The sequence below is a fragment of the Elephantulus edwardii genome, unplaced genomic scaffold (assembly GCF_000299155.1).
Source record: "Elephantulus edwardii isolate Elephantulus edwardi_28Jun2011 unplaced genomic scaffold, EleEdw1.0 scaffold00150, whole genome shotgun sequence".
NCBI classification, from domain to species: Eukaryota; Metazoa; Chordata; class Mammalia; order Macroscelidea; family Macroscelididae; genus Elephantulus; species Elephantulus edwardii.
The window spans coordinates 1,810,866-1,823,079 of NW_006399900.1; positions in this window are offsets into that span (position 1 = coordinate 1,810,866).

The following is a 12,214-nucleotide window of genomic DNA, read 5'->3' on the forward strand; positions in this document are numbered from 1 at the left end:
CGGCTTTGTTCCCACAGTTCCAATACTAAAAGTTTCGACAAAAGTTATAATTCAATTCCTATTGTCCACGCCGCACCTCAGACCCTCCAGGTTTTAGTGAGCTTAAGAGAATTCAGCCGATTTCCCCACTAACCTTTTTCCTTTCAGGCTTGTCTCAATGCAGCTCAGCTCAGCTAGTGGATTCCAGCTTTTGCTGGGTCTGCGATGCGACCGCTGCAGGGCAGGCAGACAGGGCTCCGGTTTTTAAAGCTTCTAAAATAATGTATTAGCAAAAGTTCTGATTCAAAATCCTACTGTTCACGTCACGCTGTGACGGTCAGTCTCTGTGGAGCGTAAAGTACTCTCTGGTATCCTCTCTACGCAGGCTGCTATCCCTCTGGCTCTTCACACTGTGCTCTCCACCTCTGCCATCTTCGCTTGACTTCCTCATTTTTATGATCTCTTCTCTTCCTTCTTTATTTGAACTCAATGGTCAACAGACTATAGACCATCCTGGAAACTATTAACTAGGTATTACCAACATATTTTTTTAAACTTTTGTTAGGTGTCATTGAGTCCCTTACGACTCACGGTGACTCTATGAAAAACAAATCTGAAAAACAGTTATTCCTCCATATAACTATTGTTTTTCTAGATGTTTTCATAATATTTCACCAAGAGAATAAAAAAAACCTCTTAATTGAGTGATGCAGTCCTCTAGGTGAAATAATATTTCTAAAGTGTAATTTTTTAAAATAAATATACACTCTCAGACCTCTCGTTCAGATCTACTAAATCATAGATGACATTTTAAAAAATTCCTCATGTGTTTCATATTATATACACTAAAATGTGAGAAATGATGTTGCAAGTTGTGATTGGTTTTCAGACCTGTTTTACTTTCTCACTTTCCATATTCTCCTGAGAGACGTCTCTGCATTCCTACTACCAGCTACTATCCACAAGCTCATGGCTCCAACCATCTGCTTCGAACTCAGCTCTCTTTAAAGCCTTCTGTATGACTGTTCGACTGTCTGCTGGACTTCACCTGGACACCTTACAAGTGAGCCCAAAATTATCAAAAGTTAGAGGCTATCACTCAATATCAGAAACAAAGAACTGAATTTACTGCTTCCTTGGCAACAGAGAGCTGTTTTTATAAGGTTCGGGCTTCCTAAACCAAACAGAGAAGTGATCTTATTTAGTATTTGGGGAAGACTGGTTCACAGAATGGTGGACTTTCAGAAGCTCTGATATTCTTAAAATTCATGCCTTTGGACTATAGGAGTGTGGTAATCCCGCGGAGGGTGCTACTGATGAATGAGCTTCTAGAAGTCTGGTGGTTTATATTAATTGAGACTAGTATGCATTTGTATCAATAAGGATAACAGAAGATGAATGAATGCTTTTGAGTTGTTTTGGAGAAGAGTTCTGATGATCCCGTGCACTACCAAGTAGTGCACAACTCAGAGAACAAACAAGTCTGTCTTGGAAGTGCAACCAAGGTGCTCCTTAGAGGAAAGGATGACAAAACCACATCTCATACACTTTGGGGATGTTGTCAGGAGGGGCCAGTTCTTGGAAAAGGACATCATGCTGGGGAAAGTGGAAGGTCAGAGAAAGATAGAGAGATTGCCAAAAAGATGGATTGACAACGGATTTTAATAAGGGGCTTGAATTTATCAGAGGTTGTAAGGATGGTTCAGGATAAGGGCTAGTTTCAGAACCCTTGTTCACAGATTGCTATGACTTGTAGTCAACTAGATGGCACTTACAACAACAAACAGCCCAAATCAAAGAAACTTTGGGTAAAAACAATTAATTCTTTCCTACTCATTATGGCCTACAAACTAAGGTGTCAAATCTTACCCTTTTGTATCTCCATTAAACCCTTACTCCCAGTTTAAATTTTCATCCATTCTTCACATGGCAATTGCAGCAACTTCATAGCTCATTTTCTCACTGTAATCATATTAATACTTCTAAAACTTAAAAAACCAAACAACTACAGAAATCATTTAACCATAATTAAATTATTCACCTTTACGATTCCTCAGTAACATCCTAGCATTTTAGCTTAAAACCAAACTCCCTTAGACCTTACCTAACTCCTTTCTCATTTATTCAGTTGTAAGTTCACTTCTCTCAGGGCACTTATTTCATTGCGCTGCAACTGGTTATCAGACTGTTTCCATTCTTAAAAGTGACAGGTTAGTCAAGGAGTATACTTTTCTGCTTGCATCTCCCTGCAGTGTTATCCAAAGCATTGTACATAGTGGAAGCTTAAATGCTATTTCCTCCTTGACAGCCTCTCAATTCCCCTAGTCTTCTCATTGCACTTATTCTAAATTCAGGGAATGAAATCATATCACTGTTGGCTTATGTATATAACCTGCCACTTACCTTTACTTCTTAAGGACAACTGTTTAAACTTGAGGGCATGATGATCCATTAGGAGTTTGCCGGTGTTACTGGGTAGGTAGAATTTACAGCACTCAGCCAGTGCAATTCTTTTTATGCATACTGTAAATTTTAGTTATAACTACACTTGTCTGTGGCCAGCATGAACAAGGCTGACTCCTTTTTTAATTTCATAAGCACAATAAGATCATAAATTTTAAACTGCCTTTTTTCTCTCTTTTATTTTTTTTTTAAGTAGCCTATTGACTTAAACAAGGGAAGGAGTTTTCAATAAAAAATATCAACATTAAGGCACAGACATCAGACATTCTAAATGTGACAGTCAAGGCCATTTCAAGGTTACATGCATGTGTTCCCTGACCCTTGACTGAAGGCCCAGAAAATGAAATTGGACAGAATTTATACTGTAATTAAGCACCACATCTTTAGAAAGGTGAAGATGTGATATTGGAGCATTATGAATACTTCAACGAACTTTTAGAAGAATTATGCCAGTGATTTTAAATCATGAAAATTCATTCAATATTCCTGAATAGTTGTTTTTAGTTACTGCTGTGAGAATTCCAAATCAATGGCACAAATATGTTATTGTTATATGTCGTCGAGTCGCCCGCCCTGTCCTGAGCCAGTCTCAATGACTCCGACTCACCTAGCCACATTTCCTCAGTTACTGTATCAATCCATCTCATCCAAGGTCTTCCTCTCCTGCGCTGTCCCTCCACCCTTCCGAGCATGATGTGTGCAAAGTATGTGACTGTCTCCTTGGAGGCTAGGATTTTGAAGCTCCGTCTCCTGTATGCAAAGTAGAATTGTTCTCTAAGGTTAGTTTTCAAAACTATTATTTCAGAAGCACATCACCTGACCTGTACCTCCAGATGAGTCTGAACCTCCAACCTTCCAGTTGTTGGTCAAGTGCTTAACAGTTTGTGTCACCTAGGGGACTCCTTTGCAGGATAGCTACCCTCCTAGAATTCATTATTATGTAAGTCCATCCCAAACAGAGTAGGATATTCTTGTCAAATACTCTATTAGATGACTGGAATTTTTAAAAATGAATAGTTTTTATTTTAAAGTTAAAGATTTACAGAAAAGAATGAGAAGATATGTAAATAGAGTTTCAATATACTCTAAAGTCAGTTTCTTGCATTTTCATCTCACATTACTATAATAATTTTTAATTAAATACGGCAAAACATGGATGAATCTAGAACCCATAGTGCTAAAATACATAAACTCAAGGGCCCTCCTCGTTCCCTTTTGGAACCATTATGTTGGAACCAGTTCATAGTTGACTCTCTAATGGGTTTTCAAAGGCTATAACTTGTATGAGTGGATTGCCCATTTCTCTTCCCGCAGGCCAGCTGGTGGAAGTGCCTGCCTTTGGGGGCCCCAGGTGGGCGGAGCGCTCTATGACACAAGCCAGTCACAAAAGGGATCCATAGGGTAAGATCACTTCTGTAAGAAAGATTTGCTTACAGTTATAAACAGACTTGGAGGGTTCTAAGGGATGAGAAGAGGGGAAGTGAGTGAAAATAAAGAAACAGATAGCTTTAGTGAAAGGAAAAGGAACAGAGTAAAGGATAGATTAGACAAGCTAATTAATGAATGACATTAATAAATTATAATGAATCTTACAGAATAAAATACCCAGCAATGATTGTATATAAAACCAGTATGACTTGTAAACTTTCATGCAAATTTTAAAAAAGCAATAAATAAAAATTCACTTGTTAGAAAGTCTCCACTAGCAAACCAGTAAAGATACCTAACCATTACTGTTCATAGGTCTTTCTGGATATCCTTAGTTGATACCTAAGGCCATTTTAAAATCTTCCAGGACTCACTGTACTATGCTCTATTTACTTGAAATGTCCCTCTAAGCTCTGCTTGACGGTGACAGTGACTCAGACTTTTCTTGTCTTCAATTGCCTTGACAGTTTTGAGGAAAAATGGTGAGGAATTTTGAACTATTTCTATAACTGGGAATTGTTGTTGTTAGGTGCTGTCTAGTCATAGATGACTCATAACAACCCTATGAATGAAAGGACTGAGCACTGTTCGTACATTGAGTTTCTGGAGGCAAGTCATTTCAGAAGTGGATGCCGCTCCTGCTTCCAACTGGGAATTACCTGATATTTTGTTTTTATTGGACTGTGAATAGGAGTACTTGGGTGGAAGTCGCCAAGAGTAAAGTGCTACTCTTGTTATATTATAGAAAATATACCTGCTGCTATTGATGCCTTTGAATTGTGGTGTTAGAGAAGAGTCTTGATCATGCCATTGAACTGACAAGAAAACCAATAGGCCTGTCTTGAAGAGGGTGAAACCAAGTTTTTCCTTGAAGGCTAAGATTTTTAAGTTCCATCTCACATATTTTGAGCATGTGGTCATGAGGGACCAATCCTTGGAGAAAGACATTATGCTTGGAAGGGTGGAGGGACAGCACAAGAGAGTAAGACCCCAAATGAGAAGTATTGATACAGTAACTAGGGCAATGTGGGTAAGTGTGTCGGAGTCAGTGAGACTGTCTCAGGACAGGGCGGGCTTCATAGCTGTTGTACCTAGGGTTGCTATGAGTTGACAGCACGTAACAACAATAATAAAGTTCTACTCTGATACACATGGGGTAATCATGAGTTAGAATTTGTTCTGAATCAATTATTTTGAAAATAATAATAATTTTTCTACACTTATCTACATTCTTTTTTCAGAATGCCATGATTGGATGCTCACAGTCTTACACCTTATAACTGGTCATTCTGGTTTGACTCATCACTGGACCCTTAGGCAATGGAATATATGGAAAAAAGATTGAAGTTGTTAATGATTTCATTTATTTGAATCAACTATCAATATCCTCGGTACCAGCAGTCAAAAAATCTTCAGATCTATAGAAAAGATTGAAGTTGTAAATGATTTTCTTTTACTCAGATCCTCAATCAACATCAAAGGTAACTAACAGCAGTCAAGAAATCAGAAGAGGTGTAACACTAGGAAATGTGCAATCAAGAACCTCTCCAACTTTTTAAACACTCAGGTGACCCTAATTCAAGCTCCGGTATTTTCAATTACTCATCATGGATCTGAAAGTTGGACAATGAATGAGGATGACAGAAGAATTGATGCCTTTGAATTTTGGTGTTACACTAGAGTACGGAATATATTATAAACTGTCAAAAGAACAAACAGTTCTTGTGGGCAGTGCAAACAAAGTCTTTCTTAGAGGCAAGAAGGGTAAAATTTCCTTTCACATACTTTGAACCTGTTGTATGGGAGGGCCAGTCCTTGTGAAAAGATATCATGTTGGGAAAGGTGGAAGGTCAGAGACAGAGAGGATAACCTTCAACAAGATGAACTGACTCAGTGACCACAACAATGAGCTTGAGTATATCAGAGATGGAGAAGATGTCAGAGGACAGGGCCAAGTTCAAATTTGTTGTTTGTAGAGTTACTATGAGTCATTCAATTGTATGGCATCTAACAACACAACTGTCTTTCTGGTGTTGCTTTCTCTTGCTTACAAGTGGCCTTGCAATTCAGCAGTTAGAAATCTGAGTCTTGCCACTCATCATCAATTCATTTGTTTCATTTCAGTACACGTATAGGGAGCTCTGAAGGCTTATTGGTGAGGAACTGCACTACCAAGGCAGAAGTACACAGTTGCAGTCCATCAACTTCTCGGTAGGAGACAGATGGGAAATCTATTCATGTGCAATTTTCCGTCTCTGAAAATCCAGTGAAGGGTCAGCTATGGGTCAGTTTTGACTCTACGATACAAAACAATAGCATAGTAGTGGTATGGGAATTGTTAAGCCAAATCCTCATGACAAACACCTCTATTCTTAGAATACATGCTTGTGTATCTTCTGTTTTGTTCTTTAGAACATACTAATTTTCAGCATTATTTCCAGCAATATCTATTTCCTCTAAATCTTTCGATGATATTATTTCAATCTGCAGTGCAGTTTGATTGCTACGTTACATTCTTCATTTCATCCTAGGATTTCCTTGTTTCTTAAGTTATTTTTTAAAAAAAAAGTATGGCTATTGTAGCTAATGGTAGATGGATCTTAGCTGAAAGCAGGGAATACCAGAGGAATGTATACCTGTGTTTCATTGATTATGCAAAGACGTTTGACTGTGTGGATCATAACACACTGTGGCTGACTCTGAGAAGAATGGGAATAACAGAACACTTGATTATTCTAACAAGAAACCTATACTTGAACCAGGAGGCAGTCGTCAGAACAGAGCAAGGGAACACTGCATGGTTCAAAATTGGGAAGGGCATAAGCCAGGGATGTGTTCTGTCTCCATACCTTTTCAACCTGTAGGCAGAACAGATTATCCAGGAGAATGGACTCTATAAGAAGTGTGGTGTCAGGATTGGTGGAAAATTCATCAACAATCTGCGCTACACATATGACACAACCCTAATTGCTGAAATTGAGGAGAACCTGAAGCGCTTGCTGCAGAGGCTCAAGGACTGCAGCCTCCAATATGGATTGAGGCTCAATGTCAAGAAGACAAAGATTCTCACCACTGGACCAATTGGCAGCATCAGGATGGATGGTGAAGAGACTGAGATTGTTGACAGCTTTAGTTTACTTGGCTCCACGGTCAACACTCTCGGCACCAGTAACAAGGATTTTTTAATTGCGATGGGAAAGTCTGCTGTTAGGGACCTCTCCAAAGTACTGAAGAGCAATGGTGTCTCTCTGGAGACTAAGGTGCATCTGATACAGGCCATGGTCTTTGCAATCACTTGGTATGCATCAGAGAGTTGGACAATGATTAAGGAGGATAGGGGGAAAATTGATGCCTTTGAGCTGTGGTGCTGGAGAAGAGTATTGAGGGTACCATGGACTACTAGGAAAACAAACAGATTCATCCTGGAAATGGTTAAACTGGGTGGCTCCTTGGAGGCAAGGATTCTGAGGCTCCGTCTGACATACTTTGGCCATGTTGTAAGGAGGGATCAGTCCTTGGAAAGGGACATCACACTTGGGAGGGTGGAGGGACAGAACAGGAGGGGAAGGCCCTCTATGAGGTGGATTGATTCAGTGACTGGGGCAATCAGGATGGGTATATCAGAGACAGTGCGATTGGCACAGGACAGAACAGAGTTTAGGGCTGTTGTACATAGGGTCGCTATGAGTTGCAAGCGACTCGAAGGTACATAACAACAACAGCATCGTACTGTGAAGTTCTATGGGTTTGAAAAAATAGGTAGTGTCATACATTGGAATTACCGTATCACACAGAATATTTTAATGTTCTTAAAAATATTCCCTATGCTTAAAATGTTCAAAGCTTTCTCTCTCTAACCAAACCGCTTATAACCACAGATCTTTCTAACTTTGTAATAGTTTTGTCTTTTTTCAGAAAATCTTGATTGGATTCACGCAGTCTTTCACTTTCTACTAGTATTTCCAGTTTGACTTAGAGAGAGAATTTGCATCTAGACTGCTGATATGTCACCCTGATGACAAACTGAATATAATAAGGAAGTTTCTTGTTAAATATGTAGATTTTTATTCAGTATATTGAGAGTGGAAACACAAATTCTCAGAAGGAAGTTGAACCAGTTCATTCCTGTATGGTGTATTATCTTTCCAGACTGACTTATTTGAATAACAATATGCATTTGGGATTCATTTTTGTGACTTGACAACTCACAGCATGATAGTTCATTGTATAAATGCACCAGTGTGCTTACCCATCACCTATGGCAGGATTTCTTGGTTGTTTCCTGTGTATGACAATTATGAATAAAGTTGCTATAAACATTTGTATGCAGGTATCTGTGTAGACATAAGTTCTTTAAAGCAGGTGGATAAATAATTAAGAGCATAATTGTTGGAGTGGAAGGTAAGAACATATTTATCTTTGTAAGAAAGTGCTATTTTTCAAAGTGACTGTTCTATTTTTAAATCAAGCCATCAATAAATGAGAGCTCTTGTTACTGAGAATCTAGCAATTTACATTGCCACCTTTGTTTTTAATTGTCACCATTGTAACAGGTGTATAGTGGCATTACATTATTTTAATCTTTGGTTTCCTAAAACAAATAATGTTTGTTCTGTCTTTCCATCTGCAGTGCATGTGCAGAAAGGCTAAGACTTACATTTCTTAGCAGCCACATGGCTGCTAAGAATAAAATTGCCTGCACATTCACTGCTATCAGCCATTCTATGTGTGTTCAGTCATTTATGATTGGGATGGACTCATGAGACAAGGTTGTTGTTGTTGTTGTTATGTGCCATGGAGTCGACTATGACTCATAGAGTGCCTATGCACAATAGCTCTGAATCTTACTGCATCCCCAGCCAATCTCACTCTGACACAACTACTTTTATTTACCCAGTTATTGTGTCACTCTATCTCATATGAGGTTTTCCTCTCTTGTGCTGTCTCTGGACCCTTCCAAGCATGATATCCTCCAAAGATGAGTCCGTAGGGCCTGGCCACATGCCCAAATTATGTGATATGGATATTCAAAATCTTTGTCCCCAAGGAGCAGTTTGACTTCACCTTCTCCAGGACAGTCCTGATAGTTTTCTTGGCAGTATGATGTGTTCAATACTCTTTAGCACCACCATTCGAAGGTATCAAGTCTGTCTTGGAGGATGTTCAACCAAGGTGCTTCTTAGAGATAAGTATGCTGAAACTTCACCTCATGTACTTTGGGCATGTTGCCAGGAAGGTGTAGTCTTTGGAAAGAGACACCCTGTTGGGAAATGTAGAGGATCAGAGGCAGGAAGGAAGATCCTCAACAAGGTGAGTGGACCCAATGACTGTAACAGTGGACTCGAGTATATCAGCTTTGGTGAGGATGGTGCAGAATATGACCAGGTTCAGCTCTGTGGTTCACAGAGTCACTGTGAGCCATAGTGGACTCACCGTCATCTAAAAAGAAGAACAACATTGAAAATCAAAGAACTCATGAAATATTATGCAAAATGGGTGACGCTGGAGGACATTATGCTGAGTGAAATATCTCAGTCATGAAAGGACAAATACTGCATAGCACCACTGTTGTAAAACAGGACTGACATTGTGTTGGGAAACCTAAGAAAAGAGGGGGTAAATAATGTATACTGCACTGAAACAGATGAGGAAGAGAACTGTTTAAAAGGACTATAGGATTAGGTATTGTTTTCATGACAAGATTACAGAAAAAGAAATGCATAGTAAAGTACACTGGAATTGGGGGGGCAGGAGGTTTTATAACAATGAAATAATTTTTTTTTCCTTTTCAAAGAGAAAATCGGACTGGTGGGAAGGGCTAGACAGGGAGGGAAATGTGCAACAATGAATGGGGGGAAATTAAATGGAAAGAATATGCTGTAAAAATATATATGTTGCATTAAAAAATCATTAATAAAAAATTAAGAAAAGAACAACAACAGCAATTCTCACATCACTGGGTAAGCATGACAACTTTCACTTCCGATGTGTTTGTGTTATCACCGATGCCAAGTACTGCCATGCTGCTGTTGCTTCTACTTTGCTATTGGGCTTTCTCTTGCTAGCAGGAAGAATCCTGCACATTTCCCAAAACTCTGATGAGACCCTTCTAAGTCTTTGAAGCAGGTGTCAGCCATGCTGCCTGGTTCTGTACTGTCCAATGACCAGTGTATTTCCTCTACTGAAGCTCAGTTGGAGGTTGGAGTAAATTGTGGGAGGTGAGGAGAGATAGGAGAGTACAATTCCTGTTTGGGGCACACTGAAGTCTCTGCCTCGCGTGACCAAGTGTTATAATTATTTTAGCTCCAGACAAATCTGCTTAGAGTTGCCCTGCTCCTCTTCCCTCTGCTGACCTTGCCACCATTCCACAATCTTTCCATAATCCGTAATTCCATAATCCTTCCAATCTTCAGTGTTACAGCTCTCTCTTCTGTGCCTTCTGTATACTCAGTGCAGGGACTTCCAAGTCCAAGAATCTGCTTCATCCCAGAATCTTCTAGATGGAAGGTTATGATAACACCCACCCCACTTCTATAGGATTGGCCACAATGTGTGCAAACTCCACGTCAATTTCAATGTCAGACTTGTTCTCCAGGATCACAAATGTTTCCAATCCTCTCTTTGAACTGCCAAGTCACTTAATTTGCATAACAACTTGATCAATCCTTCGCAGGACTTATGACCTAGTCAATAATTTCAGAACCATTAGACCATAGTTTGAAATGTTATATGAGAGCAATTTTCTGTATTAAATAAAGTCTTGAGCTTCCTTTCAAATGTTTGATTCCCACCTATACCTTTTCTTTTATACCTTTAAAAAATTATAATTGGGTTTTTATTTTAAAAGTTCTTTTTATATTCTCAATTGAAACTCTGTATTAGGCATATTTTGCAAATATCTATACCTCCTTGTGACTGTTCCTCTAATTCTGTAAACAGTTTTGTAGAGCAGAGTTTTTCTTTTAAGTCTCCTTTGTCAATAATTATGTCATGGGCCATGTTTTGATGTTGTCTTATGTTTCTTAGTTTCCCAGCTTCCATTTAGGGGGAACAATCTATTCCTTTTGTTAAATATACAGTAAAATTGATCTTGTAAAAGTTGAATTTTGAATAATTGAGACTGAACAATGGATGTCTTTGGATTGTAATGTTGGTTTTCTTCTAAGATTTTTAGATTTCCAGCTTCCATTCAGAGAAACAGTATCTATTATTTTTGTAAAATATACAGTAAAACTGATCTTGTGAAAGTTGGATTATCAATAACTAAGACAGAACAATGGATGTCTTTGGATTGTGATGTTGGTAACAAGTATGTACAACCAGGCTTCTCCTTAGAGACAAAGATGGTAAAACTTCCTCTCACATGATATGGATATGTTTCTGTCTTTGCAAAGCATAATTCTGGGAAAAGTAGAGGGTTAGCAAATGAGAGGAAGACCTTTACTAAAATGGATTGACACAGTGGTGACAGCAATATACTTGAGTATGGGGGAGATCCTGAGTATGGTACAGAATGGGGCACATTTTCAATCTGTTATTTGTAGGGTGAATATGAGTAATAATTGGCTTATTGACCTCTCACAATAAAAATTGACCAATTTAAAGTCTACAACCTGCTTCTAAGAAGCAACCTGGTTGCATTTCTTACAAGACAGAATTTTATGTTCTTTTGTTGTCCAGGAGATATTCAAGAATTCCCTCCAACACCACAGTTCAAAGGGATAATTCTTCTTTTGTCATCTTTATTAATTATTTAATTTTCAGATTCTAGGAAATAATTGAAAAGATTATGGCTTGGATCAGGTGCAATTTGTCTTTAAACTGACATTCTTGTTTTTTAGTATTTTAGAGAGGTCCTTAACAGCAGATTTCCCCAATGCAACACGCCTTTGCACGTCTTTGATTTCTTGACTCCTATTACCATTCGTGTTGATTGTTGAATCAAGTAAAATTAAATCCTTGACAACTTCAATCTTTTTTCCATCTATAATTTGAACAGTGGAGAATATTTCTATCTTCTTGGTGTTGAGATGTAATCTATAATGAAAGGAAATCTGAGGATTTAAAATCAGAAAAATGGTGCCTCCAGGTAGTGTCTCTCTGTATACTGAATAATTCATTTGAGAAGCTGAACTATGAAGGATGTGATATCAGGATTGGAGGAAGAATCATCTTTAACTCGTGTTATGCAGATGACACAACGTTGCTTTTAGAAAGTAAAGGAGACTTGAGACACATTTTGCAGAAGATCAAAGACTTTTCAGATGTAATCCATATTGAGGGCTTACTAAAAGCTTTTAGTAAGCCCTCAATATGGATTACATCTCAACATGACGGAAATAAA